The sequence below is a fragment of the Hesperophylax consimilis genome, chromosome 18 (genome assembly GCF_061612785.1).
Source record: "Hesperophylax consimilis isolate HC1 chromosome 18, BYU_Hcon_1.0, whole genome shotgun sequence".
Taxonomy (NCBI): domain Eukaryota; kingdom Metazoa; phylum Arthropoda; class Insecta; order Trichoptera; family Limnephilidae; genus Hesperophylax; species Hesperophylax consimilis.
This window is the reverse complement of record NC_142853.1, coordinates 30,174,525-30,201,822: the sequence shown is the minus strand read 5'-3', so window position 1 is coordinate 30,201,822 and position 27,298 is coordinate 30,174,525. Positions and strand designations below refer to the sequence as shown.

General features: G+C 34.6%; 1 protein-coding gene across 3 annotated transcripts in view; it reads left to right on the top strand.

Annotated features, from left to right (window-relative positions):
- The window catches only part of spri (Src homology 2 domain-containing protein sprint), a 428,719-nt gene that overhangs the window by 39,332 nt on the left and 362,089 nt on the right, over positions 1 to 27,298 (top strand). For 2 of the 3 annotated variants that reach the window (XM_089642789.1, XM_089642788.1), the window contains exon 1: positions 22,919 to 23,315. The exons of the other annotated variant lie outside the window; for it this stretch is intronic. The gene's annotated coding sequence lies outside the window, so the exon portion shown is untranslated. Of the gene's footprint in view, positions 1 to 22,918; positions 23,316 to 27,298 lie in introns of those variants that run through there. 3 annotated transcript variants of the gene reach the window in all.

The following is a 27,298-nucleotide window of genomic DNA, read 5'->3' as shown; positions in this document are numbered from 1 at the left end:
TACTGTCAGATTTATTTATTGACGAATCACAGTCAGCTTCACTCCCTTCGTTCTTCAACAGTTGATTTTACCCCTCGCCATTATCTTCTCGTCTATTAATTCCTATGTCTGTGATGATTACTAAATATCGAATTTTCTCTACTTTCCATAAATGTAATACTTATGTATTATATACATAAACCTTCCGGAAGAAATTCTCTAAATGATAATGATTGCAAACAACCTTAATTGTTACGATATAATACGAAAGGAACAATAAGAAATAGGAGTGTTTTGACATAGGGGATTTGTAAACGTGACCTCCAGATTACTAGTTGGGAGCCCTACTCCTCGACCACAGAGGTCGTCAAAGTCTTTAAAATTAAATTCCTACTTTCCATAGATTTTGACATGGATATTTTTGTCATCTTTAAATAGTATATAGCAAAGACAAATCCGCGTCTGTTTGTGCGCTTAATTATTCTAAACTACGCAACGGATTTTGATAGGGGTTTCACAATCATTTAGAGAATTTCTTCCCCAAGGTTTACACATATATTTTATTAATATAACGTAGAGACAAGTCGAGCAACACCGGGTACACGTTAGCTAGTTTTATATACTCGTATTTCTGCTGAAAAATCACAATTTTTTTTTTTTTAAATTTGCCACTGCCGAGAATCGAATCCTAATTAACCGATCAAGGTACATAATTACATATGTTCATTACATCGATCAAAAAAAGATTAAATCAGATCACATGTTTCGTGCACGAAATTATTTTCAACAGAACTGACAAAACACGTGCTAATTAAATACATTAAATTTATTGAACGCATCGTGTTAGTACCTTGTTCTTCTGTATCTATCGTCCATCTTTTATGTTGTTATGCACCATGAAGATAGGAGATTGTAACATTTCCCATTATTTTTACAACACACTCCATTCCGCCCACGTCTCTGGGTAATGAACCCATTTGGTATCTACTGCCCCACTTCTGTTTCTAATGTTGTGTGTTTCCCGCTACAACTGCACATAATGGGTATTAATTTACGTTGGTCGAGTTAACCCTCACCGCTCTCGGGAGTGTCATTCTTAATTCTATTAATTAGGATTGCTCCCTTGTGAAGTAGTAAGAGCTAATAACGAGAGGGGTAGATTATTTGTTACTTTATAACTCTATAGTCTACATTCTGCGTGTGTATTGATTATTAATAATTATTGTAGAAATAGCAAAAAAACACCAATGGTCTGAACTCTCAACAAATCAGTTCCAATTTTTAAATTGGATTTTTATTTATTTTTATATTAGCCCCACACTGAAGGCCCTGAGGAAAATAATTTCTCCGATAAAAAATATTATATTATAGGCATCGCTTGTCTGAAATCTTGACACGTTATTTTCATCTAAAAATATTAAATTAAGGGTAGGTACTTGAAAACAACAATTAAAAATAACCATTTCGGTGGTGTGTCTCTGTATAACGTCGGTTGACTGACCTATAACTGGGATTAGCTGTGATTTTCAAATTTGTGAAAACTGATTATGGGAACGATTCGGAGAAGCGAAAAAGTAGGTCCTAAAATTATGTAGTTAAATTATTAAGAATTATATATTTGAAATGTGTAATTGTTGTGTTTAAATTTTTGACAGATGTCGTAACTTTGCTCATTCAAAGGGCAATCATAATATAAGGTGAGGCAAATATATTTTTAATAAATATAATTATAACCCACCATGATTTTTCACGGTTCTGCGATATATTATAAAAGTAAGTGTACAATGTGCGTGCCGCTAAAACTCAGAAACGAGTGAGTCCCGGTACGATCAAGGGAGTTATATGATGTGGTAGACCTCTATCCCCCATCCTTGAAGAAGGTTCCCGTTTTTACCTGACGGACTTGCTTTTGAAGATATAAGGGCTAGAAGTTTTGCCATCTAGAAATTTCTAGAACAGTCCAGAATATTAGAGAGTATTCGAGAGCATTTCACAACATTCCAGAACATCCCGGAACATTCTGGAGTGTTCGGGAATAGACTGAAACGTTCGGGAATATCCCGGAACATCCCAGATCACAATTAACTATAAACGGGATTACAGGCCGTTTCGTGATAAACTTTTAGTAAATTCGTAATCATGACAATACATTTGTCTAAATAGTATAAAACAAAGTCACTATCCGCGTCTGTCTGTTTGTACGCTTGGTTTTTTTCTAAACTACGCAATGCATTTTGATAAGGTTTTCACTATACGAGTATTTCTTCCGGACGGTTTATACATAGAGTAAATGTATATTATATTTTTACACGTCAGCTATTTAATAATAAAAATTATTCTCTTTTTAATTCGCGACTCTCTCTCTCATAGATAACACCAATGATAATATTTAAAAAAAATGTAAGACACGTAAATTCATACTAATCGAACAAAAAATGTAGCATCGCTAGTAAAAAGGATCGCCATTCAAAGAATATGTGTGCACGAATGAAATAGCTATGTTAACGGGCCACTAAAGATGTCCACTGGACCTAGTTCAATGTAACCAAGAGCGTTGTCTCAGTGTAGTGTTTTCATTATATTAACCCCTCAACCTAATCGGTGTTGGCACCAAACAACTACTATTACCCGTATAGTCGATTAGTTCGCTTTTAGGAACAGCTCATATGGTCTCATGGAAATCGCTGTCTCCATTACTGCCATTGTTATAAATATTAACTAAACGGTGTTAGAAAGAGAAAAAATATATCACGCTTTATTTTCAAATATAGAAAATAGGCACCGCAGGATTAATATGAAACAAAGCTTATGAAGGTAATTTGAGAAAAAAATTATGAAACTTTGTGATTTTTGTTGCCTTTTGTTGCTTTAAATTGCTAATAGTATGGACGATCTGCAGTCTCTCGTGTCTAGGATGAAAGAAGAATGCATGAAGAATGAGTTAATGATGAATTTAAGTAAGTATAAAGTAATGGTGTTTGAAAGAGAGAGTACGAAAACAGTGTGCAATTTAGCTGTGAATGAGGAATACTTGGAGCAGGTGGATGAGTTTGTGTATTTAGGAAGCATATTTACGAGAGATGGGAAGGCTGACAGAGATATTGAAAGAAGGGTAAATGCAGGTAACTCCATTAATGGAGAACTGAACGCAGTTGGCGCTAACAAAAAAATGTCCAAATAAGCGAAGTTAGCAGTCCACAGTGGAGTGCTGGTACCTACCCTGATGTATGGAAGTGAGGCATGGAACTGGCAAAGAAAGGATGAAAGTAGATTGAATGCTGTTGAAATGAGATCCCTGAGGCATATGTGTGGTAAAACCATGTATGATCGTGTGAGGAATGTGGAAATACGCAAAGAGTGCAAGGCTAATGTAAGCGTAATGAGTAAGATCAAGAAAGGGACCCTTAAATGGTTTGGGCATGTAAAGCGTATAGCGAAGAAAGGATTGTAAGGAGAATATACGATGCAAATGTGAATCGTAGCAGAAGTCGGGGACGCCCGAGGAAGACATGGCACGACCAAGTGAATCAGATACTTGAGTCGGGCCATGTCAAGAGTCAGAATAATAGAAGAGTATGTATGAATGTGAATGAGGTAAGGAGTGTTCCAAGACCGAGTTGTTTTTCGGTCCGTCCTATCTGCCTACCCCTGCGGGGAAACGGCGTGATGGTTGGTTAGTTAGTTATCCTTTCAAAAACAGTTTTTGGTTTTTGGACACGTTCAGAAATATTCCATTTGTTTGTATTTTATTGCGATAGTGGAAATACATACGTCTTTATTTAATATAATGGTCGATAATCGGAATCCTTCCTAGTTGGACAGTCAAAATCATAAAATGTAATCAATATTATAAAAAATAAATAAATAATGCGAGAGGCCTGAGGGGTGAATTAATCTAAGGATATTATGGAGTTATCAAATCTTACCTGTTTACAGATTTGATTTCCTTTGACATTAGTGAACTACTTAAGAGTAAATTCAATTAACAGCAAGAAAATCACTTCACATCACTAATAAGCCATCACCCTTCATCTGTGACATGGCAATACAATATTATAATAATTATTATCAATATCTTCCTAACCGCTTTGTAATGTGAATGTAATACGCGCCATCCAACCATTCAATATGTCTCTTCACCGTTATTAATAACCGTACCTTTCTCTTTAAGCGATCTTAGATGAAACGTGAATTAATTACCTTCCCTTATAACGCCATGTGCATTTGCTTTATGGGGGATACTTCCGGTTCCCTAAGGGTTGATTCCACCTCCACAGACTATGTGACTTCAGGATAGTGTGGCACTATATCATTGATTTTAACAGTGGAACACGATTCTGAAATTATGTTATTTGATTAGATTTAAGGGATGTTTTGCACAGTTAAAAGAACATAGTATTTTATGCGGATTGTAGTTCCATTATTGATTATTAGGTATTTTCGAATAATGTGTCAGATGGTACTTTGTTTTTTTTTAAAGCTTTAAATCATTGTTCTAGTGTCTTTCGTAGTATTTTAACCTAAGCAGAGCAAAATGGAAGCATTAGATTCGACCTATATATAGGGTTTTCCAATAAGAGGCGTTATTTTGAATAGCCCGCAATTTCGGTAGATGTTACTTTTGAAGCTGTCATTTTTTGACATTTGACAAGTAGAAACTACGCCATTAATAAAAATGGAAAGATACACGCTTCAACAACGCATTGAAATTATTAAAATTCACTTAAGTGAATCAAATGCAAATCTTGAATGATGAGGCCCATTTCCACCTCGGTGGCTTCGTCAACAAGCAAAATTGCGAATGATGCGAAGATGCGAATCTGGGGCTCGGAAAACCCAAGAGTTATTGTTGAAAAGCCTATCTATCCTCAACGTGTGACTGTGGTCCGGCGGAGTCGTTGGACCTTACTTTTTTGAAAATGAGGCTGGAGCAACAGTTACTGTGAATGGATTGCGCTATCGAGAAATGATTAATAATTTTTTATGGCCGGAATTAGATGGTATTGATTTGGATAACGTTTACTTTCAACAAGACGGTGCTACGTGCCACACAAGCAACGAAACCATTGATCTTTTACGATTGAATATCAAAATAACACCTTTTATTGGAAAACCCTGTAGTTAAGTTAATATTAATCGATTTTTTTATTTTTATACATTTCAGGTACGTGTTATGTACAAAAAGGTCGCGGGGGCAGTTTTACTATTTTGTAACGGTCGTCAAAAGATGGTTCCTAAACTGTCTCTAAGTGACGATGAAAATGTTGAGCCACCCTGTTGATTGGCACGCTCTGATAGGCAGAAGTCCTCGCTTTCGGAGCATAAAAATGTGCTTGGGATCTCCCACGAGTGTACTTGTTAGGCACATATAAGCTAGCTCCTTTCAAAATAGATGGATTAAGTAAAGTTAAGTTAAGTTAAGTTCCAGAGATTAACCTAAAAATATTTATCCGGTGATCTTCTAAGGTCTTTAAAACAAGCATTCCTAAGAAAATGGATGGATATTGAAATGGATAGTAAGTATATTCCCTCATCTAAAGCATAACGCATAAACCTCATTTGTACTTCTATTTCTAGGAAATGGTTTTGTTGAGAAGGGGTTCAAATTTTATTCATTATTCCAAATTGCATTTTATCTGCTGTTTAAAATTTTATGCAATAAACGTAGGAAGTCTTAATCATCAAAGAAAGGCTCATTGCATCATTAAAAATATTAATTTGACTAATCCATTTCATAAATACGTCCTAATTCAAAGACATAAATAAGATCCCATGCAGTAGCTAATTATTCCTTTATTCTAAGCTAATTCCCTTTGGTCCCTTCGGGGTAATTGAAGCATTGCCTTTCTTTGAGGTAAACATCTCAGTATCTGGAAGCTGCGAGTCAAACATTATACAAGTTGCCTTCCTGACGTAGGGTCTGTTAATTGAATTTGTACCTTGATACGTACAAAGCGGTGGGGACAAAAGGGCGAACTTCGGTCCATCCCCCGCAGTTTGGAAGAAAGGGAGGACGAACTCCTCGAATTGCGCACAAAGACTGCAACACTCGGGCATATTATGATTCAGGGCTAATGTATAAGTAAAGGGGACTTGATGTTTGAATGTTTGCATAGGACGCGATATTGTTAAAGTTATAGTGCCTTTCATGTAGGTCTATGATTCAACCGCAAATTATTCGTGCACGCGGTACCTTATACGATTCCATGAAAACTCCTCAAAATGAATATTAAACACTCCTGTAAAAAAATGCTATAAAGTTATGAAAAGTGATGAAACACAAACTTGGTTAAATAGTTACACTAGTCACCTATTTAGTTACATATGTAACCTATTTAACCTAGTTTTTGTTTCATCACTTTTCATAACTTTATGAAAAAAGTGATGAAACACAAACTTGGTTAAATAGTTACACTAGTAACCTATTTAGTTACATATGTAACCTATTTAACCTAGTTTTTGTTTCATCACTTTTCATAACTTTATGGCATTTTTTATAGGTGTGATGAATTGTCAATTTGATGAGTTATCCGGTCACCACCTTATACATGTCACTGGAATTTCCCGAATTACAACAGAATTTTATTTCTTGAATAAAAAAACTAACAACTTGTTTGAGAATAAAAACTATTTGAAATTGTTGTCCAGGAAAACCTTTAAAAATTAATTTCGCGGTGCGCCATAGAAATCTAGCTATCAATAACTGACTATAAAGGATGAGGTTTGACGAATTAAAATCGTCTTTATTTTAGAGGCTACCACTTATACTTCGATTAAATATTGAACAATCCCTACAGTCCGATGGCATCCGTGGTCGAGAGACTTAAGATTAGCAATACGGAGGTCGCGGGTTCTAGCCTTCTTGTAACTATATCCCGTGCAGTTAAACACATCTACAATTTCTGCAAAATTATTACGGACTGCATATAATCTAGGTACAAGTGAGTATCCAAATATTGTTGTTGTACTGATATTGTTGTTGTAATTAAAAAGAATTTTCGATCAAGTGGTTCTAGTTGGTATGTTGAAGGTGAATAGGCTCAATAAATCAGGGTTGTCTATAATTCCACTAACAATTTTAAAAATTAAAAGTCAACTCGGATACGAGTTTTCTATCTGAAAATTTTAATAATTTAAATTCTTTCATCATGTGGTTGTAATTTATAGTTTCCATTGGTATACCGAGTTTAGCTAGATTGCATCATCTTGCCATTCCCGTCGAACTCACATCAAACGATTTTAAATCCACCTGTAACATATAAAAAAATCAGTTGTATTTAAAAAAAAAGTTCTCTCTCCACTAGTACTTCGAGCAAAGATAAAATTTCTCTATCCTTTTTCCTTCGTCCGAGAATTTCCGACTCAGCGAATCTGAATTCTCAAAGTGCCTCACTTTAAAGTTTCGCTTTAACTAAATTTAATACGTCAACCGCAAGAAAATGATAACTCCTCTGAACTAAAATACAAACCCAAGAAACTTTAATACCCCAGCCATATTCGAGTAAGTTTTCTGTAACAATCATCCCCGTAACCACCGAACTTCTGTACCTCACTTGTGTCTTTACCCCAATAGTCGAGACTTTTGATTCAATTATCAGGATGTCTGATATTGTTATATCACAGACCCTCGCGCTGGGGTCTACTAAAGCTTTGTTATCATTACAGACTTTACTGATGATGTTTTTTCTCTTTAGCGCATAAAAGAACATTTTTTTAATACTGTAAAAAAATGGTATGGTAGTCCTAATATGGTAGTTGAGAAAATAACCAAAATTGTAATCTTTTAACATTTATAAGATAAATTTTATTTTATATTTTGTTTATGAATTTGGTAAGGTATATATGCTAATTTATTCAACGTTAAGGAAAACATTTTAATATATGGCTATTTAAAATATTCACTGAAATCAAGTATTAGAGCAAAGTACTTTTAAAATAATAAATGACCCTCCCTTCAAGGTTATAGACTTTTTGGTGTAAAATTCCGACTTAAATTGTAAATAAAACCGCGTATATACTTATGACTATATATCTTCTTCTTCTTCTTCTTCCTAGCACTATCCCAACTCATTGCCTAGGTAGGCTGTTGGGGTCGGCTCTTCTCGTTCTCAGGTTATAACTTCTTCGGTTCTGAGTGTCGCTTTCATCTAGGCCGTTTCTTTGTAGGATTTTGGAGCATTGGGTCATCCAGGAGTTCTTTGGTCTACCTCTGGATGACTGTCTTTGAAGCTCTATAGACATTGCCTGCTTCACTGTGTGGTCTGGTGGTCTCCGTCTTATGTGCCCATACCATCTTAACTGTCGTTCCTCTAGCTTACTGTTTATGTCAGTGACACCCAGGCTACCACGAATGCGTGAGCTTTTAATTTTATCTTTTAATGATACTCCTGCGGTCCATCTAAGCATTCGCATTTCTGCTGATTCGAGTTGCCTAGAGTAGGAGTTGTACATAGTCCAGCATTCGGAGCCATACATTATCGCGGGTCTAACAATAGTCTGGTATGTCTTTCCTTTAAGTTTTATTGGCATTTTCGTGTCGCACAAAATTCCTGTTACGGATCTAAATTTCATCCATCCCACTCCTATCCTATGGTTGACATCCGCTGCACATCCTCCGTCTCTGTGGATGAGTGAGCCCAGATACTTAAATGAGTCACAGTTGGCTAATGTTACTCCATCCAATTGCATCGAAGGAGTTACAGCATTTGGGTCTTCAAATGGTAAATACAAATATTCCGTCTTTTTCCTGCTAATTTTTAGTCCATTATCCTCCAGGATCTTTCTCCACCTTTCCAGGCTATTTTGTAGATCACAATGATTTTCTTCTATCAGTACTACATCATCTGCAAAAATCATAGTCTTGAGAATACTGTTCATTTCTTGACTCGTTAGGTAATTCATGACCATTATGAATAGCAATGGGCTGAGGACAGATCCTTGGTGTACCCCCACTTTAATTGGAAATGTTGGTGACATCCCTGATGTGCATCTTACTTGTGTTTCTACGTCTGTATACATATCTTGTATGGAGAGCACATATCCTTCTGGTACGTTATGGGATCTCAATGCCGCCCATATCAGGCTTCGGGGTACCCTGTCAAATGCTTTTTCCAAGTCTATAAATACCATGTGTAAATCTTTTTTTGCATCTCGATATTTTTCAACTATGATTCTGACTGTTTGAATAGCATCTATTGTTGATTTCCCCGATACAAAGCCGCATTGATCGTCGTGTATTTTTACAATATTCCTAATTCGTGTGTTTATAATCCTCTCATATATTTTCATGGTGTGAGACATAAGCTTTATCCCTCTATAATTGTCGCACTTCCTAGAGTCTCCCTTATTTTTGTAAAATGGAAGAAGATAGCTTTTCTTAAAGCTTTCTGGCATTGGTTCTCCGGTCAGTACTTTATTATACAGGTTGCACAGCCATTTATGTCCCACTTCCCCACACTCTTTCCATAATTCGGCTGGAATATTGTCTGGCCCCACTGCTTTCCCCTTTTTCATTTGTGATATGGCTACTTTAACTTCTGTCAGAGTGATTTCTTCAACTGGCCCCAGCACTGGTTTCTCTGATACATGAATTGTTCTTGGAAATTCTTCGTTCAGTAATGTAGAATAATAATCTTTCCATCTTTCACATATTTTGATTTCGTCTGTGATCAACTCACCGTCAGTGTTTTCTATGTATTTGGGTGTTCTAATAGATTTGGCCCTTTCTCTCCTGTGTGCTGCGATTTTGTATATTCTTTGCACTCCGTTGGGTGTTTCTAGGTCATCATACAGCTCTCTCAATGCCTCATGTTGTGCAGAGGCAACTATTTTCTTTACTGTCTTTTTGATTTGCTTATACACTATCCGGAGTTGCTCTTTCTCGTTATCGCACTTACATTGTGACCAGTTTCTGAAAGCAGTTTTCTTCTCTTTTACACATTTTTGCACCTCGTTTGTCCACCACCATGATTCCTTCTTTATTTTCAGTTTACCTTTGGAGACTCCCAGATGTTGTTTGGCTTCCTGTAAACATACCTGTTCAAATGCTTTCCACATTTCAGTTGGGTTTTGTGTCTCTTCATTTTGGAGATTTTCAAGCATCCAGTTTTGGAGTTTTGACGTTAATTGTTTTCCGTTTTCTTTTGAGATATTGAACCACTTAATTTTGGTTGTTGGTTTTATCTTGTCCTTATACAATTTATGTCTAGTTAAATGTAATTCCAGCAATAGTAGGCGATGTTGTGTTGCAAGGGGTTCACCAGGGATAACTTTACAGTCTCTGAGCATTTTTCTCATTTCGTTTCTACATAACCAATAATCTATTTGTGTTGCAGCATTTCCACTTTTGTAGGTTATGAGATGTTCTGGTTTCTTTTGGTAGAATGTGTTCACGATAGTGAAACCGTATGCATCTGAGAAATTTAGTAGCTCATCTCCTAGTTCGTTTCGTGCTCCATATCCAAAGCCGCCATGGCTAGTATCATGGCCACTATTTGACATCCCCACATGCCCATTCATATCTGCCCCCATCATGATAGCTTCATTTTCTGGAATGTTTTGGATTAATTCTTCCAGCTTGTCCCAAAAACTGACTCTTTCTTCTCTATCACATCCCATTTGTGGTGCATATGCACAAATGATATTGTAAATAGCGTTACATATTACCAGTTTTAACATTATAATTCTATCATTGGGTGCTATTACTTTTATCACATTTTCATGAAACCTTTGCTGTAGTACTATGGCTACTCCATTTCTGGTACTACTTTCTCCGTAGTAATACAGTTTGTAATCATTTGTCTGTGTTTCTAGGTAGCGGCACTTGTCTATATTTGTATTTTTCCATTTGGTTTCTTGAATGCATGCAATATCAATCCTACGTCTTCTCATCAATTCGGCCAATTCTTCGCTTTTTGCTGTAAGCGTTCCCAGATTCCAAGTAATGGCTCTTATCTTTTCAAACCCAGAACGACTGGCTTTCCTCCGCTTCATTTTGCTTGCCCCTGGAGTCCTGCAAGCTGACCCTGACATAATGTCAGTCTCTGGATCACCGAGGAGAGATTCCCCCTCGCTGCCAGACAGGGTAGTGCATCTTTGCGTATGTTTTTCCATGAAGCTTTGGTTGATTGACTATGGTTTTTATCCACCGATGGTCGTCAGACGTGGAACCAGAGTGACCCAACTAACTAGGGCTGGATCCGCTATCATTGCCCGTTTTATGGTCAATTATCGGATTAAACTAATGAGCCTGGATACCCATTAGATATGGTGTATGCGACTAGTACCCGAATATGTCGAGTTGCCACACCCACCATTTGTGAGCCGCCACTAACATGCGGAACAGACGCTCACTGCTTCTCACTTTAGCCGTACTTTTGGGGTCCCCCGACGGATTGGTTACCATCAACTTCACCCTCCAGTCCGTTGCCCGTATGACTATATATGTGCTAATTTAAAACTATTTATTTTACATTAACTCCAAACGTAGGAAAATAATCTTTGGGGAGAGGAGAGGAATAAGTGAACATGGGACTTGAGCAGATCCTTGTTGTAGGAGGGAGGAAACACATAGGTCGCAAATCTTTCCACAGCCCAGCTGTTGAACTCAAAAACGAGTCGTAGAAGCGACCCGTTCTCATGTGACAAAATGTCAACCGTGTACATATGTTGGGCGCGCGTTTGGAGTGTTTCCCGACTATCCACCGGTACCGAAGGGATCAATGACGCTAGTTACTTGTAGCATCTTCCATTTTAATACCGGTAGAACAGGGACAGCTTACCTAACTGACGCCTGTGCTCTAAGGATTGCAATGCGTTTGTTAAGAGAGGACAATCAAACGGACTGTCCGTTTCTGCACACATTCAAGGGTTTTTTCCAGATATTTTGAGGCTCCAGACCAGAGGTGGCTGCCAAATAAGTTGGCAAATTAACGGGTCAGCAGTTAAATTTTAAAAACGATAATGATTAAATAATTTCCAGAGAAAAACCAAAAAAAATAATTGGTAGCGCAATTTAAATGTTATGAATTGTAAAAAAATAGTATGTCGGAACTAACCTAAGTTTTTCAAGACGGGAACATTACGTGTCACTCTGGCAAAATACAACGTTGCCATTTCTTTCGCAGCCAGTTTTAAAGACCTTTATTAATATTAAGAGTTCGAAACAGAAATTTCAGTATTTATTCAATGTGCAACTAAAACACCGTCTAATTGTTGGGAAGTGTTTTATTCTTAGTAAGGCTGGAAGACAGCAATTGTAAACAAGTACTCTATTAATAAACAAAGATCATGCATGACCACTTTCAATGATTAATTAATTCAAAAACATGAAATAATAATTATTATAATAACGATACTTCCATTACATGACGTGTCACTCATAAATCAATATATTCAGCTTCAAGTCGTGTTATTAAATCAATAGACCATATTATATTTAATGCACCGGCAAAATATGATGTTAAGTGACTAATAATTAGAATTGGCAATCGGGTTTATAAGTTGCTTATCGGAATATTATTGATAAAAAGTTTTCGGATAATTAATATGGCTTTAAAAAAAAAGTACATATGGAGAGAGTAAGCAGTAGGTAACTACATTCGGTGCGTTGTGGGCGTATCCGTATTCCTGAAGTAAGGTCGAATTTTCCTTACTGCTGGTAAAAATGACAATGTTTCGAATATCAAAATTAATATCGAGCAGATAATCGATTTCATTATCCCGTTTGGGGCCTAGGAGGTTTTTTTAAATTTATTTAGAAAAAAAGTAAATATTCACAAGAGATAAAAATATATTTCATATCAGACATCACTTTTTTTGTTTACCCAATTTGTAGAAAAATATTATCGGGTCAAACTGGGGAACTAGTCTATGTGCTTATATTTTTATCTCTTGTGAATATTTACTTTTTTTCTAAATAAATAAAAAAAACTCCTAGGCCCCAAACGGGATAATAAGCATATATATATTTAATAGTTACAAAAATGGAAAAAGAATATTTTCAAAACTACTGTAAAATACTACAAAATATTGTACAGTAAGAAAATTACATATAATTATAGAAACAGAAAAATTAAAATCAACAAAATGCAGGGTGCGGCAGAGAGGACGGACATTTTTGAGATCGGTAGTACTCTCCCCCTCCGTCTACGAGAGAGGTGGGGGGGGGGTGCCGCTTGACTCGTTAGTTCCTAGCATTGTTTTACCAGAATATGTAAATTGGAGATATCAGTTTAACAGTTTACATATCACACTTTTATCTGTTTATCCCTTAAATAATTTTTCAATGAAGACTAAAAATTGATTTTGAAAACATTGTTTATGATTATAATTATGTAACACTGAAATAAACAAAAAAAGGTTTAAAAATGACAATAATGAGTGACAATGTTTGCATTTCTCATATCTCAATTTTGTTACATGACAGTTTCCCCCTTTGCGCTTAGTATGACGTTCGTTATCAAAATGGCCATACAAAAACTCTCAGGATTACCAATAACATAATTCATAACAATTTATCCTCTTAATCGTGATTGCGGTAATGGTTATAATGTAAGACATGAGTATTCTTCCGACCAATGGGGTTAGGTCGATGCCCCTCTGGTTTATTAGGAGGGGGCTAAGATCGGGACCCTGGGGAACCTATCCTTACCAAAACCCAGCCTATGCAGTACCAGAACCAAGATACGCTCCCGAAAGTTTTGCAGGCATAACGCAGATTGGTAAACTTTCGTCATTATCTCATTGTCCGCTATTGGCGGTGGTGTTATTGTCACGGCCGAAATACCGAATTTATAAGAAATATTTAATGAAAGCTCTCGTCGTCCAAAAGTATTTCGATTGGCATAATGATAAATCTCGTGTATTGTAGACCCCTTGTTAAACATACTGACGATGCATACTATGCATAAAATAATTTTAGGCTGAATTCGACTCCAATATGCCTACTTTAGCAATCCTAGGCGAGAAAATCTCAAATATTGTAAAAACCTTATTTTCTTCTGGTACTCTTTCCTATTGGAGGTCAGATTTATCTTGAATAATATATTGCTTTTTAATCTTTAAACGATCTACAATTTAGCAATATATATTGTATCGATATTGGTAAATCGATGTTTAAACGGTGTCGTATGTTTTTATCTCTATCTTGATATAAGTTACCTTATCACTCGACACGTTCACATACCATTGATTGGTTAATCTTTTATTCCGACTCTAGTCGAGGGGTAGGGCTCTCGACTAGCAAGCCGATGGTTGCGGGTTCAAAACCACGGCGTGCGCAGGTAAATTTTATTGGATTAATTTGTAATTATTTTTTTAAAGATAAACTAATGTTTATAAGACAAGATTTTTTATACATAGCATAGAGGATAACAAATTATTTTAAGCAATAATTCGTCTCTTGACTTAGTGCTTATAATAATATGTTATCCTTTGTGCTATGTATAAAAAAAACCATTAAAAAATAATTATATTTGACAAGTCACAATATTTCATCAACAAATGTAGATATAATATGTCAGGACGCCATCTAGTGGGAAATTTAGCACTAACAAAGAATTTCCCACAAAATAAAGTTGGTTGTTTACAAGTGTAAAAAAATTAATAAGCAGTAATTGTTGATTGAAGTACTAGTACATATTGAATTATTTGGTGTGTTGTAGCTCAGTGGTCTCAGAGCACCTGACCGGACATCAGAAGGCGCGGGTTAAATTCCATTTATTTTTACTCGAGAGATATTTTCAATTTGTATGCGACTAATTATTGCTTATAAGGATTAATTTGTGTTATTTCACATTTTATTCACTAACAAATAATATGTAGTTTACTTGCTGCATGTACCAGAGTAGCAGATACTGTCACATACTTCTCAACGTACTGACCTTGAACAGGTCTCGTTGCGGAGGGGAAGAGTCAGGCTACACGTAAGTGTAGCCAATATATCGAAAATAAAATTCATTCGGTCGTGAGAGCTTCAGTACACTTACTTTCTGGATATGCCTCGTATTTATGAAAACTAGTTCTAGAAACGAACCGTTCTCATGATGCTAACATCAACTGTGAACGGGGGTACCGCTCGTGTTCGTCGAGAATCGTGTACGTGCACCAGAGTACTTGAGATCACTGCTACCAGCTCTAATAGTGTATTTGTCTGTTAAATCCTTCTTTACTTCCAGCTTTTCAGTTGATTAATACATCAAAATGTCGACCGTCTTATCTTAAAGTTCTCATAAAATCAATCCTAATGTAAAAAGTTTTGATTTTATTGGCTAAGTCGACAGTGAATAAATGAAGAAAAAATATCAGGCTTTTCGGCATTTGGAAAGTTTTCACAATGCGTCAGTTTGGTCGGCCATGGTTGCGGAAAACCGATTGGAAAACTTTTTTAATTTTTGCTCAAACTTTAATAAATTGTTTACTTCTGTTGCTGAAATTAACACGTTATCTGTTAACTAAACTTACTAACCAAAACGCTGTTTTCCTGCAGGGATTCGGTCTTGGATAACACTTCTTGCCTCATTCACATTTATACATCGTCTCATACATAGTCTTCTATTATTCTGACTCTTGACATGGCCCGACTAAAGTATCTGATTCACTTGATTGTGCCAAGTCTTCTTCGGGCGTCCGACTTATTCTACCATTCACATTTGCATCATATAGTCTCCTTACACTCCTTTCTTCGTTCTTTCGCTCTACATGCCCAAATCATCTGTGTGTGTCCGTTTCTTTATCTTACTCATTACGCTTGCACTAAACTTTCATTCACTATCTAGGTTTCAAATATATTCTTTAGAACATTGTAACCATTCAAAAATATCGATAAAAATTGTTGAACATAATAATATTTATTATGAATATAATAGTATATTAAAGTATAAGTGGATAAACAGGTCTTTAAAACACGCGCGACTTTTCGAGCACGACGGCGTAGCCGAGTGCTCGAAATAAAGCAAGTGTTTTAAAGACCAGTTATCCACGAATACTTTACGCTATTTTTTTTATTGGTACACTTTGAAAACATAAATATTGATATTATTATTAAAAATTTGGAAATAAGAACTATTAATGAATTCGTGATGTGACATCACAATATCTTGTTGTCATGGAAATGAAAAACACAAACATTAATTTGCAATCTGTCACATAAGATTAATAGTTGGATTTATAGTTAAAAGTTGACATTTAGACTTCACATTTTGTTGATTTGTTGATGTTGCCATGGTAACTTTAAAAAACGCGCTTCCATAAAGTGCGATTTAAACACCCTAGAGTGTACTTTAAATGAGTAAAAAAGGGCACCAACAAAAAAAAATATTATATCGACAATAATGACGTAAAATGATTAGTTACTAATGGTTAGATGCGTTGTTTCAGTAAGACAGAGATCCTGGGTACGATTCCCAGTTGAGACGGTTACCTTTTTTTTTTCTATGTTTTATTTTTATCTTCTTCAATAAAATAATATTACAGTGACTTTCACGATTTAAAATCGATGAATTTGTAATTGTTTGAAATAGTTTTAGTAATGTTAGGTAATAAGATCTAAATAGGAAGGTATTAGCAATCTTCATCAATCTGACTTTGTCTTTATAAACGTCGCCTAAAGTACTTGTCTATCCAAATCGTTTCTTCAATAGCCACTCAACGCAACTCATAACCCATATCACATAAATCACAGAGATATTTCAGTACCCATTTATATTATTATTTTCCATACTGGAAATTGGGTTTGTCAATTCTCAAACGATTCCGATTTTCCGGGCAATTTATTTTACAACCCGGCAACTTCAGATCGAGCAATAAAAGCCAATAAAAATCAAGTTACCACAATAAAATAATAAAGCTATGATGGAGTTAGGTAATCAAATTTATTCGCAGATTTTATAAGCTGAAAGCTTTTACTGTACAAGAATTTCTAAAATAAAACAATTTGTCGAAGATATACCGATATAATATATATAGATAGAAAATAACATTATATATAACCGTGTAATCAAAAGACACTTAAGGATAAATAATACACCTACAAATTTGGTAAAGTACCTACTTTTCATTTTCAAAATCATTAATGTGCAATTAAGTAATGAATCTTAACATACTGTCAATGAACCAACTCTAATGTATATCAAAAATCCATTTTTTTTCTTTTTTTATAAAATTTATTTGAATACAGTTTTTTACATGCTTTTTGACTACCACACCAGACACATGTCCGTATTATGTTAGTCGAAACATTCATTAATACAAAATGCATAACAACTAACAAGTACATTAGAAACACAACTCAATTGGCAATTGTACCTATTAACTCCAATCTATGTATTGTAAGTTAACCTGTTAATAGGTTAACATTATGTAACTCATCGGGATTGCTCTAGCAAAAAATAAAAATACATATATTTTTTTTAACTATTTCAAAAACGTATCCAGTGAACAATTACAAATACAACGTTTGAGAAGAAAACCTCCCTAAACTATGGTATTAAACTCTAATAATATCTCACTCTCATTCAAAACTCACAGCAAGATTAAAACGGCTGGAAAAATATAAATACTATAAAAGCTGGATACAAAATATAATGAGAACAGAAATAAAAAATATTTTTACAATGTTTAAATTTACACTATGCTTATTTCTAATACTTATTACTTACATAAATAATTTACATTGTTCTTTTGTGCATTTTTAATTTCCGTGGGAACTAAGCTATATGTATATTTGGGGGTCTTTATTACAGTACAGTAAAAATAAAATTCTGTGTTTTTGATTTGTTCAATCTTTTTAGTCTAATGTTTTATTGTAATTATTGTAATGTACTTTATCTCAAAATTTGTTAAAAAAATTATAGTAAAAAATTAAAACGTAATTTTTCTGCATAAGATCCACACAGGAGGCGCGGCGGAAAATAATTTCCCTTTTGTAAACTTTGGAGATGATGTGTGTTAAGGTTTGATTAAGAAAAGGAAGGAGAGGAAGATCTGGGAAGAAAAAAGGTATGAGGGGTGGTGATATCTGGGGTCAGTGTGTCCAAGAATGACGGACGTTTGAATACATCTCTCCCACTGTGGTGCAGTGCGATGGGTCGAGAGAGTCCTGCTGGAGATGTAAAAAAATCTCCATCAACCAGTCTCCCCAAATCCGGCCCTCCTCGTATTAGATGGGCAGGCGCATCCACCGCCAAGACCCAGAAAATCCTCACCCATGAACCCGGGCACCTCTGCTAAGTCACCAAACGTAGCGAATCACTTGGAGTGACCTATGGCCTATATGTGTTGGTTATACCGTACACGCCTCCCAAATTGGGTTATTGAAAATTCTTCGAGTAACGCTAATTAGGTATATCATAATCTTTAAGCATTTTCCATATTGGTTTATTTTTATTACATTTCAATGTTTGTCCCATTTCTCCATTCCGAGTTTTTAAGCTACCTACACTAAGATATATAATACTAGAACAGAAGTCTATGTGTGGTACAACAATTTATTTTATAGAATTTTAATGCGAGCGAAATGACACCTTCTTAGCCATTTTTGGCATTTTCTTCAAGAGATATCTTTGAGTCTAGAATTATTCCCAAGCAGGTACTTTATGTTATTAACCTTTTCCAATTGTTCACCGTCCATTAACACTTGATGACATTTATCCTACATTCCGTTACCAATGATCTTCTGCTTTGTTTTCGAGATATTGGTTCAAGTTTGTTAATTTGCATCTATTTGGACTATTGATTTTAGAGCGTTGCGAGCGTTGGAGGTCAGTTGGAGGTAAAAAAGTGGAACCAATTTTTAACTTCGTATCAATGTCGATGAATGCAAATTATGAATAAAAGTGACTATTGACTATGCTCAGCGCTCAATTCAATTTACGGTTTATAAATTTTTTTTGTATCTTTGCTCAATTAACTTATAATTACTTGTTATGTTGCGTATTCACAGATAATAACAATCATCTAACGATGCTACACTTTTCTGTTGCCTGACTTAGTTTTTATTTTTTAAATATTCATTTAATATTCATTTTCAAAAAAGTATTCTCGTTCCTAAACCCTTCAACTAAAACTTTGTGAATTTTCATGTATAAATTCTTTCACAACTGAAACTGTGTGAATTGTCAGGTGTAAACGCCTTCACCACTGAAGCTGTTTGAATTTTCATTATTAATTCCCTCCAAAACTGAAACTGTGTGAATTTTCATGTGAAAATCCCTTCACAACTGAAACAGTTTGAATTGTCATGTGTAAACGCCTTCACAACTGAAACTGTGTGAATTTTCATTTATAAATCCCTCCAAAACTGAAAATGTGTGAATTTTCATTTATAAATCCCTCCAAAACTGAAACTGTGTGAATTTTCAAGTGAAAATCCTTTCACAACTGAAACTGTGTGAATTGTCATGTGTAAACGCCTTCACAACTGAAACTGTGTGAATTTTCATTTATAAATCCCTCCAAAACTGAAACTGTGTGAATTTTCATGTGAAAATCCCTTCACAACTGAAACTGTGTGAATTTTCATGTGAAAATCCCTTCACAACTGAAACTGTGTGAATTTTCATGTGTAAACGCCTTCACAACTGAAACTATGTGAATTTTCATTTATAAATCCCTCCAAAACTGAAACTGTGTGAATTTTCATGTGAAAATCCCTTCACAACTGAAACTGTGTGAATTGTCATGTGTAATCGCCTTCACAACTGAAACTGTGTGAATTTTCATTTATAAATCCCTCCAAAACTGAAAATGTGTGAATTTTCATTAATAAATCCCTCCAAAACTGAAACTATGTGAATTTTCATGTGAAAATCCCTTCACAACTGAAACTGTGTGAATTTTCATGTGTAAACGCCTTCACAACTGAAACTATGTGAATTTTCATTTATAAATCCCTCCAAAACTGAAACTGTGTGAATTTTCATGTGAAAATTCCTTCACAACTGAAACTGTGTGAATTTTCACGTGTAAATCCCTTCACAACTGAAACTATGTGAACTGTCATAATTGAGTCCAAAAAAAGCAATACTTATTATATTTAGGAAGGACGGATATAAAAAATATTATTAAATAATGACATCTGATACCACGTTACGAGCGGGTATGTACCTTCGCTTTTAATTTTAGAAACTGTGTGAATTATCAAGTTTAAACGCCTTCAGAACTGAAACTGTGTGAATTGTCATTTGTAAATCCCTTCACAACTGAAACTGTGTGAATTGTCATGTGTAAATCCCTTCACAACTGAAACTGTGTGAATTGTCATGTGTAAATCCCTTCACAACTGAAACTGTGTGAATTGTCATGTGTAAATCCCTTCACAACTGAAACTGTGTGAATTGTCATGTGTAAATCCCTTCACAACTGAAACTGTGTGAATTGTCATGTGTAAATCCCTTCACAACTGAAACTGTGTGAATTGTCATGTGTAAATCCCTTCACAACTGAAACTGTGTGAATTGTCATGTGTAAATCCCTTCACAACTGAAACTGTGTGAATTGTCATGTGTAAATCCCTTCACAACTGAAACTGTGTGAATTGTCATAATTGGGTCCAAAAAAAACAAAATACTTATTATATTTAGGCAGGATGGATTCGAAAATATTAAAAAATGAAATCTGATACTATGTTACGAGCGGGTATGTACCTTAACTTTTATTTCTCTTATCTCAAAATTTTATTAATAATATTTTTTTGTATCTTTACCTCGGGTCATGTCACGAGAGAGTTATGAGGGAAATGATTAATGAATGTGAATGAAGCAAGGAGTTTATGCCAATACCAAGTTCTTTCCATCCTCTCTGCTTACTCCTGCTGAGAAATGGCGTGATGGTTGATTAGTTAGTAAGGTATAAATATATCACATGATATATATATTTATTATCTGCGTTATCAGATATGAATGCGTTTTTTTTTCAATTTCTTGTTAATGTTATCGCATTATTTGTCGATTCAAAATCAAACGTGTGTCGCAAATGCATTTTTTTATTGATGAGTTTTGGTATTTTTAACTTGATAAAACCTTCATTTTTATATATCGTGGCATGGTCGTGATGAATGGTGTACATTATATCTGTATCTCAAAAAAAATATTCTTCAAGAATAAACCATTAAAATTTCAAGGTTACAGTCATTAAAAAAAACTTTCATTTAGCATATATTTTTCACAGGCCAACACCATTGTTGTACAATCTGATATATAATCTTTTTATTACTAGTCTCAAAAGGTAACTACAATATCAAATTCTGTTTATAAAGAACAATAGGTGACATATTTTTCTTAGGTATTACATTTTCAAATTCAAAATCAACTACTCTTAAGGCGATGCACTACGTCGTGTAATATTTTAAATTGAGCCGCTATCAATAACAACCCTTACGTAGATGGCGATAAGGTTTAAATTCGCGCTTAACACCATCCGCCTGTTTTGATTTATGCAAGAAAAAAACATGACCAAAAGGTGCCTTTTATTTTATTTTGTGGATGTTAAGGCATAAATTTTAAATTTTTTTCCGATCATTTTATAAATAATTTAATTTGCCACATTATACAATAAAATCATAACCGAAAATGGGTTTGTAAGTGGGAGATTTTGAAACAGTTTTCATAGGCCTTATACATTATTTTTTCTGGGCTTATAAAAAGACTTTTCTAAAAACAACTCGATTGTTTCAAAGGCCAAGATGTATTCTACTCGCAGTATTTAATTAAAGCATCTGAAACATTTCTAGGCGACCAAATTTTCAAACCAAAAACAAATGCTTTTGCATTACTACGTACCGCATCGCCTTAAAGCAATTTTTTTAAAAGTATCATAAAACTACAGCATTCCGCTGTACGTTTATATGCACGAATTATAAAAATAAAACTGAATATCAACTTTATTACTACAACGAACTATCTATGCCAGGGTAGACGGTAAAAGATTAATTAAATAATTTTTTTCACCTAAGCTTAAAAATTTCACGCGACTTGCTAGTTTCCTCCCCATGTTTTTTTAATTCTCGTTTATGATCTTACCTTTGACATCTTAAGTTTTTAAGGTAAGGAATACGAATACATTATTTAAATAACCTAAACTAAGAACTCAACAACCTTTTTTTGCATTAGCTCCACACAGGAGTGACGGACGCATGAATCCATCCCTCCCACTGCGGTTCAAGGTGATGAAACTGTCTGGGGCGGTCAAAGGTCTTCCTCAACCAATTTCTCCCGATCCGACCCGCCACGCAGTAGGTGGGCAAGCGCATCCACAGCCAAGACCTAGACAAACCTCACCCCACGAGCCCGGGCACCCCTGCTAACTCACCAAACGTAGCGAACACTTGAAGAGACCTGTGACAGTGGTGTTTGTTATCCAATAAATGGTTTCCGTGGCTCCCAAATAAGAGTGCATAATTTTCTTGTAGTGATTAAGTTGAAACGAAGAATTGAATTTAATTAAAATGGTATGTATAAAAGCGTGGAGTGGAATCTTGCGATCCTACCAATGGAATAAGTAAAACACATAATATGAACGCTTTCCCGTCATTCGAAAAATAAATCATAAATATATTCACAATTTTTAAAATCGTGGAATAGAGTTGAAAGCGTCCAATGTGAAAATATTTTATTTTAATTCAACTTGTTGTAAATAATGGTATTATTATAAGTTAACAAACAATTTTAATCATAATAATTGAGTACATAACGTAACCTGTAAACATAACCCCACTTTTCCGCTGCCAAAAATACAAAGCCGGCTTTCGAAATACCGCGCCGCGTCGCATAAGAATCTTATAAGCGCAGTGTGCACGAATTTTCACATGCGTTTCTGTGCCCGTCCCGCTCTAACTCGAGCCAATTCATACGGCCATCTCGCTCGAGCACGGTCGTGTGCGCAGTGAATACACCGACGGGCCATCCGCGAACAGTTGGAAATTTTAAATCAGTCGTGAGAAAACGTTTGTAGGGGGACGTCGCTTTGCCGCGCGAACGGAAAACCTCGAAATTCTAATTTCAAATCTGTCAGTTTTGTTTTTTTTCTTCCTTCTTTTAAAAAACTGTTAAATTCTATTCTACTGAACTGATATCAGTAGAAAGGTGGTTCATTTGTGTTTTTAAGTGCTGTTGAATCAACTGTCGTGATTACGTTGATTTTATTTTTGTTTTGTTTCTTGTGGCATTGAGTTTTTGTTTGGTTTTTACGATAAAAGTGTTTTACGTTTGTGCTCAGGTGATATTTTTGGTCGTTAAATTTTTAGTCATAATAACAGTATTGACTACGTTTTTTTGACATCTTTTAAAAATCTGATTAATAACACCGAAGAAAATTATGTTATTAATGGAAGCTAATAGCAGGTAAAAACAATTTTATATATTTTTATTCTAAAAGGCAAATAAACATTTACTTTCTTTAGTGCCACCATCTGTAATTTAATTTAAAAGATATCAACATCATAATTTGACATATTGCTAAGTTTCTGCAAAAATTATAACTTTTATGAGTAAAGTACCTTTTTTAGATAAGGTTGTTATTACTTTTTATATTGTTTTTAGATTTTATTGTTATTTCATAAAATATTCGTTGTGTTGATTTTTGTACTTTCTTATATTGTAAATATATATTATGTGATAGAGAGGTAGTGTTTATTTTGAGTTATTACGCCATTTTCAATTAATTTCGTTTGTTAGAAAATGTACCCGATTAGGTATATATTAGGTAGCTGTTGAGCAGTCGCATTCTGTACACACCTCCCTTGATGAACCTGGATACCCCTGCTAAGTCACCAAACGTAGCGTCCCACTTGGGGTGACCTATGGCATAGGTGTTGGTTATCAAATAAATGGTACCCGGGGCGTTGGTACACAAACCTGCCAAATTGTAATTACTTATAATCATGCAACGTATTTACGGTCATTGTTTCTAATAAAACATCACTTTTTTATCACCTGAGATAAAATAATAAATGAACACGAAATTTATCTATATTTACATCGAAACGAGATAAGCCAGATAAGTGAATGGAGGTACCATAGATAAATGAGGTTAATCGATTCATTAATATGCTTGAAAATTAATTTTAATTTTATTCTATTCGTTTTATGCCTCATTTTACTAAATTATTATAATAATTATAGTAGGTACTATAGACATAATATAAAGACTTCCTTGGCAGAGCGATAAGATCCTTGACTCTTGGTGTTTTTTTTATCATTGAAGACAAATTAACGACTCTCGAACGAAAAATGTGAAACAGAAAAATCGGAAAAAAATTGAAGCAAGGGACCTCAGCCTTGCTTTTTGAATCTTTTTCTGATTTTTCTGTTTCACATTAATTTGTCATTTGAGAGTCAATAATATTTTTCTTCAGTGATTAAATATTAAATTTTGAGGTTTTACTCATTAAATTATTCCAAAAATAAAAGATTTATTTTTTAAATAATTTTAGCGGCTATATAAAACATTGTACATTCAAAAAATGTATTTATGTATAGTAATGATATTTCTTAGTCCTCCTCACTAGAGTCTTGTGCGACTTATCAATTACTTCTACCTAATATACCAACTCAATTCTCGACCCATCACACCGTACCCCGACCCCAGGGAGCTGTATATTTATACGTCACTTCTAGACACCGATCCCTAGATTCTTACCCACCCCTCATAAATTTTTCATTCCTGTTAATTCCTCTCCTTCCACACATTTAAAAGACCCTCCACACAGCATCCCCAGAGATGACAGAGGCCCTGAAGGTAATTATTTTTTTCAGGGCCTCCTGTGTGGGATATTGTAAAAAAATTGGCAATGTTTGATTGAAATCTTTTGTAATAGGCCGAATTGATTGTTTTAAACAAAACACTATCTCTACATATAAATTAATATTATTTTTTACTGTTTTATTTATAACATAAAACTACTATAAAAGTCCATATCTTACTCTTATTATTATTTCCTTCAAATCTTGAAACTGTATTATTGATAAATCTTGCCTATTTCTTACTTATCCCTTTGGTTTTGCAAATATATTATTTACTTACTTACATGATTCCATATAATTGAGCTAGGATTCACTCACCAAACACAAGAGCCTCGTCTCTTTATGGTGAGGAAAAGCTGTTATTATTTACCTTGATAACACTGTATAATATGTATAATTGTATATTTATTGTAAAAAACATACAAATATTAAATAAATAAATAAATAAAAAAAATAATAAGACATGATTTCAAATTATAACAGTATCTAAATGAATATAATTTTTTTCCTAACTATTCTACTTCTCCATGGAGTGAGTTCCAGGAGCTCTATTTCATACAGAAGTATAGGATTTTATACAAAATTTATAAGAGTACATACAAAAGTTATAAGAGTACATACAAAAGTTACAAGAGTACTTACAAAAGTTATAAGAGTACATACAAAAGTTATAAGAGTACGTACAAAAAGATAATAATGCTTAAAAAGGCTAATTAAATAACTACAAACTCAACATACAAATTAACATAATTCAATCTTCAAATTAACTGCAAACATAATTCAATATACACAATTTTAGTGAATTAGCATTATAACAAGAGCCACGGTATAAAAAATATATATTTCTATATTCAAGCTTACCTTTACACCTAGTTATGTAATCATTATCTTTCTACTATGGGCAGGACAGCTACCTCCCTACGACAAGCAATACCAATGATTATTTCTGGTTTGGAAAACTGGTTTAAAACTCTAACCGATACGACTATCATTATGTTTTTATTTATTTCATAGCTCATGCAAACGTAGAATGTAGATTAGTCATTGGTAACAGACACAAAGCGATCGTATATTTTCTACCAGTTTTATCTTGTTGAACAAGATAATGGTATTATTTCAATTTTTGCAGATACGTGTATGATGGTTGGTGAATGCAGTAAAAGCAATAAAAAATATGATTTTATATCTCGTTTGGCTTCCAAGAAAATAGGCGTCCTGTATTATAGGGCTAGCACATTCTTCAATAGTGCAGCTGTTAACACTATACAAATCTCAAGTACGCCCAACAATTGAATTCGGGAGCCACCTCTGGGCTGGAGCCCCGCAATATTTGACTATGTGCAGAGGTGGGCAGTCTGATTATCAATTCATTGTTAACAGTTCGATTGCCATCTCTAATGAACAGACGCTATGTGGGTGCGTTTAGTCTGTTTTACAGGTATTTTAATGGAGCTTGCTCTAAGGAGCTAGCAGCATTGATTCCCGGTGCACGTGCGTGAAACTCGTACACGAGCGGAACACCCGTGCATAGTTGATGGTGGCTCACGAGAACGGGCCGATTTTTCGAATCGTTTTTGTGTAAGACTACTTGTATGTGGAACTAGCTACCGGCATCTGTTTTTCCTCCTTCATATAATCCAGGCTTCTTCAAGACATGCATTAATGAAACCCTTCCTACAGCCCCAACTTCAACCCGCATCATAACGCTGAGATGGACTTATAGATGGTTTTAACAGGTGGAGCGGAAGAACGAAAGAGCGCCAAGTCGAGAATATGACGCGACAGTTTATATTAGAATTAGTCTAGGACGAACTAGGAAGAATAACACTACCAAGCGAATCAAATACGAAATTCAGATCATGCCAGTAGTCAGAATAACAGAAGACTATGTTTGAGACGATTAATGTATGTAAATAAATCATGATGTGTGTGTGTGCCAAAGATAATTCGATTTTTCATGATTTTATAGGCAACTTTTCGAGTTAATAGTAATTATTAAAAAAAAAATCTTACCCAACCTACTCAATTAATATAATCTCTAAATAGTATATAATAAAGTCGCTGTTCGTGTCTGTCTGTTTGTGCGCTCAGATGATGATAGGATTTTCACTATCATTTAGAGAATTTCTCCCGAAAGGTTTATATATATAACACATACATATTATATTTACAGAAAGTAGAGAAAAGTCGATGTTTTGTAATCAAGTCGAAAATATATATTTTCGGGCGATTAAATTGCTAACGCTGGCTAAACCTTATGAGATACATCAAAATAATGTACTACGGAATTGTAAATCTTTAAAAGGCCTAGAGAAAAGTCCACGTCGGTATTATGTCTACCGCCTGAGGATAACCCCCAGCAACCCGGGTACACGTCAGCTAGTGAAATATAAAATAAACAATAAATCTTCTTTAAAAAGGCGTTTGTCCTTATTTCATTAAATTCTCTTGATTTCCTTCAGCGAAAATAAAAATTTTACATGTGACATTTTTTTTTGGCGAAAAGATTATTGCGTAAGTGTAAATATTTAAAAACACGTGGGATAGTAAACGGCTTTCTTAGGAAACGTCGTTAAAAATCA